The sequence below is a fragment of the Xenopus laevis genome, chromosome 6S (assembly GCF_017654675.1).
Source record: "Xenopus laevis strain J_2021 chromosome 6S, Xenopus_laevis_v10.1, whole genome shotgun sequence".
NCBI classification, from domain to species: domain Eukaryota; kingdom Metazoa; phylum Chordata; class Amphibia; order Anura; family Pipidae; genus Xenopus; species Xenopus laevis.
The window spans coordinates 3,745,888-3,750,952 of NC_054382.1; positions in this window are offsets into that span (position 1 = coordinate 3,745,888).

The window sequence follows — 5,065 nt, forward strand, 5'->3', positions numbered from 1 at the left end:
TTCCAGGGGTACCCAGGGTACAAATAATCACTCACCCCAAATCTCCCCCTAACTGACCTTCAGACTGGGCCCCCTTAGCTCATAACAAGGTTACAGATATATAGAAACATTGGGGTAACAGTCACCCTGCTATAGTTCCAGGGGTACCCAGGGTACAAATAATCACTCTCCCAAAATCTCCCCCTAACTGACCTTCAGGCTGGGCCCCCTTAGCTCATAACAAGGTTACAGATATATAGAAACATTGAGGTGTCACCCTGCTATAGTTCCAGGGGTACCCAGGGTACAAATAAGCACTCACCCCAAATCTCCCCCTAACTGACCTTCAGACTGGGCCCCCTTAGCTCATAACAAGGTTACAGATATATAGAAACATTGGGGTGTCACCCTGCTATAGTTCCAGGGGTACCCAGGGCACAAATAAGCACTCACCCCAAATCTCCCCCTAACTGACCTTCAGACTGGGCCCCCTTAGCTCATAACAAGGTTACACATATATAGAAACATTGGGGTGTCACCCTGCTATAGTTCCAGGGGTACCCAGGGTACAAATAAACACTCACCCCAAATCTCCCCCTAACTGACCTTCAGACTGGGCCCCTTAGCTCATAACAAGGTTACAGATATATAGAAACATTGGGGTGTCACCCTGCTATAGTTCCAGGGGTACCCAGGGTACAAATAAGCTCTCACCCCAAATCTCCCCCTAACTGACCTTCAGACTGGGCCCCCTTAGCTCATAACAAGGTTACAGATATATAGAAACATTGGGGTCACCCTGCTATAGCACCTGATCAGCACCTCCTTGTGTAATGCAGCTAAAATAATGACAGCAAGTGACAGATTGGTTGCTATAGGTTACGGTCGGGAAGACTTTGTACCTGTTTCTATATTCTCCTTAAATCATTGATGTACAACCTGCAACCCCTTAGCTAAGGGATCCCCAAACTTTTTTTTACCCATGAGCCACATTTAAAGGTGAAAAAAGTTGGGGAGAAACACAAGCATCCAAAATGTTCCTGGGGTGCAAAATAAGTGTTGTGATTGGTTGTTTGGTATCTCCTATGTGGACTTACAGCTGCAGGAGGATCTGGCTGTACCAATGGTTTTTATGCAAATAAAACTTGTCTTCAAGTCAGGAATTCAAAAATAAGCCCCTGCTTTGAGGCCACTGGGAGCAACATCCAAGGGGTTGGGGAGCAACATGTCTTGAGCCTCTGGTTGGGGGTCACTGGCTCAGCTGCACTTGAGTTGGAGCTCATTCATCACTATGCTTGGGGCTAGTTTAATATCCATTTGTATGGGCACTTAGTGGGAAAAAAATAGTTTTTCTTAAAAATCTGACGGGGGGGCTGGCTCTGAAGGAATTTGGGGACTTCTGTCTATGTCTGAATTCACATTGCAGTGTCATTGTGTCAGAATATCTTTGTTCTGTCCCTGGTTTGTATCCCTCTCTGAAGGGACTTCTATCTACTCCATGTTGTTCCATAGATGAAACAATAGAATGAGCATCACAATTGATTCCAATGACAAAATCAAAACCTCTGCTCTGCTTTATCCCCAGGCTCTAGTTTTGTTTGGCTTGATTTGTCATTACATGTTATTCTATTTGTTCAGATTAAAGGGATTATATAGGAAATCCTGTACCCCCAACTGTAAAATATATATGGGATGACATACCCCTACTGTAAATGATAAGGATATTAGAAGTCACTGAGGGGTTGTTCTGTGACCATATAAAGGCACAAGGCTGCAGGCTGAGTTATACAGGGAACTCTGAGTATCACTCATGTATTATAAGGGATAATGTACCCCTACTGTAAATGATAAGGATATTAGAAGTCACTGAGGGGTTGTTCTGTGACCATATAAAGGCACAAGGCTGCAGGTTGAGTTATACAGGGAACTCTGAGTATCACTCATGTATTATAAGGGATAATGTACCCCCTACTGTAAATGATAAGGATATTAGAAGTCACTGAGGGGTTGTTCTGTGACCATATAAAGGCACAAGGCTGCAGGCTGAGTTATACAGGGAACTCTGAGTATCACTCATGTATTATAAGGGATAATGTATCCCCTACTGTAAATGATAAGGATATTAGAAGTCACTGAGGGGTTCTATGACCATATAAAGGCACAAGGCTGCAGGCTGAGTTATACAGGGAACTCTGAGTATCACTCATGTATTATAAGGGATAATGTACCCCCTACTGTAAATGATAAGGATATTAGAAGTCACTGAGGGGTTGTTCTGTGACCATATAAAGACACAAGGCTGCAGGCTGAGTTATACAGGGAACTCTGAGTATCACTCATGTATTATAAGGGATAATGTACCCCCTACTGTAAATGATAAGGATATTAGAAGTCACTGAGGGGTTGTTCTGTGACCATATAAAGGCACAAGGCTGCAGGCTGAGTTATACAGGGAACTCTGAGTATCACTCATGTATTATAATGGATAATGTACCCCCTACTGTAAATGATAAGGATATTACAAGTCACTGAGGGGTTGTTCTGTGACCATATAAAGACACAAGGCTGCAGGCTGAGTTATTCAGGGAACTCTGAGTATCACTCATGTATTATAAGGGATAATGTACCCCCTACTGTAAATGATAAGGATATTAGAAGTCACTGAGGGGTTGTTCTGTGACCATATAAAGACACAAGGCTACAGGCTGAGTTATACAGGGAACTCTGAGTATCACTCATGTATTATAAGGGATAATGTACCCCCTACTGTAAATGATAAGGATATTAGAAGTCACTGAGGGGTTGTTCTGTGACCATATAAAGGCACAAGGCTGCAGGCTGAGTTATACAGGGAACTCTGAGTATCACTCATGTATTATAAGGGATAATGTACCCCCTACTGTAAATGATAAGGATATTAGAAGTCACTGAGGGGTTGTTCTGTGACCATATAAAGGCACAAGGCTGCAGGCTGAGTTATACAGGGAACTCTGAGTATCACTCATGTATTATAAGGGTTAATGTACCCCCTACTGTAAATGATAAGGATATTAGAAGTCACTGAGGGGTTGTTCTGTGACCATATAAAGGCACAAGGCTGCAGGCTGAGTTATACAGGGAACTCTGAGTATCACTCATGTATTACATCCGGTTATTGTTCTACACCCGGTTATTGTTCTACACCCAGTTATTGTTCTACACTCGGTTATTGTTCTACACCCGGTTATTGTTCTACACCCAGTTGTTGTTCTACAACCAGTTATTGCTCTACACCCGGTTATTGTTTGTACATCCTGTTATTGTTCTGCACCTGGTTATTGTTCTACACCCAGTTATTGTTCTACACCTGGTTATTGTTCTACACCCAGTTATTGCTCTACACCCGGTTATTGTTATACACCCAGTTATTGATCTACACCCAGTTATTGCTCTACACCCGGTTATTGTTCTACATCCGGTTATTGTTCTACACCCGGTTATTGTTCTACACCCAGTTATTGTTCTACACTCGGTTATTGTTGTACACCCAGTTATTGTTCTACACCCGGTTATTGCTCTACACCCAGTTATTGTTCTACACCCTGTTATTGTTCTACACCCAGTTATTGTTCTACACTCGGTTATTGTTCTACACCCAGTTATTGTTCTACACCCGGTTATTGCTCTACACCCAGTTATTGCTCTACACCCGGTTATTGTTCTACACCCAGTTATTGTTCTACACCCGGTTATTGCTCTACACCCAGTTATTGCTCTACACCCGGTTATTGTTCTACACCCAGTTATTGTTCTACACCCGGTTATTGTTCTACACCCAGTTATTGCTCTACACCCAGTTATTGCTCTACACCCAGTTATTGCTCTACACCCAGTTATTGTTGTACACCCAGTTATTGCTCTACACCCAGTTATTGTTGTACACCCAGTTATTGTTGTACACCCAGTTATTGCTCTACACCCAGTTATTGTTGTACACCCGGTTATTGCTCTACACCCAGTTATTGTCCTACAGCCAGTTATTGTTCTACACCCAGTTATTGTTCTACACCCAGTTATTGTTCTACACCCAGTTATTGTTCTACACCCAGTTATTGTTCTACACTCGGTTATTGTTGTACACCCAGTTATTGCTCTACACCCGGTTATTGTTCTACACCCAGTTATTGTTCTACACCCGGTTATTGTTCTACACCCAGTTATTGCTCTACACCCAGTTATTGCTCTACACCCAGTTATTGTTGTACACCCAGTTATTGTTGTACACCCAGTTATTGCTCTACACCCAGTTATTGTTGTACACCCGGTTATTGCTCTACACCCAGTTATTGTTCTACAGCCAGTTATTGTTCTACACCCAGTTATTGTTCTACACCCAGTTATTGTTCTACACCCGGTTATTGCTCTACACCCAGTAACATATAATAAAGTGTCCTATATACTGTTTTCCTCCCTGTAACGACTAACCACTGGGTAATTACTGATTGTTAGCATCTTGGTACAGCCATGTATTATGGGTATAAAGATGAGATGCTCCACTGCAGCTCTTTATTCTGGATATAATATTCATTGATATACTCAGTATAGCTGTATATTTTGTCTATTGACCTGCTCCACAACAGCACAGTCTGTGTATGTTCTGAGCTACAGCCCTGAAGGAGTTAATGGATCATTTAGGTTAATATTATATTCTGTACATTGTCAGCCCCACACCAGCAGGGGAAGAGTTAACAGGCATTGTCTCTGCTCCTCTCCCCCCAGCCTGGTGAAACCTACCCCTGCCCCCCCTCACCTGCCCCCCTCCAATCACCATCCTACAAAGTTATTCCTTTTTTGGGATCTGTGTTTCCCCTCCCTCCTCTCCCCCCGGCCCCCCTCCTCCTCCTCCTCCTCAGTCTCAGCCTTTTACATTCCCTTCTCTCCAGTCTGGGTGTTAGAGGAGTTTAAAGGCTGCTCAGGAAGGGGCAACACGTTACAGGGAGCGCACAGGTCGGGGGGCAAACTCTGGAATCTGCACTTGGAGCCCCCCAATAACCTGGAAAAGGGGGAGCACGCCTACACCAACTGCCTGGAATCCCCTTTGTTACAT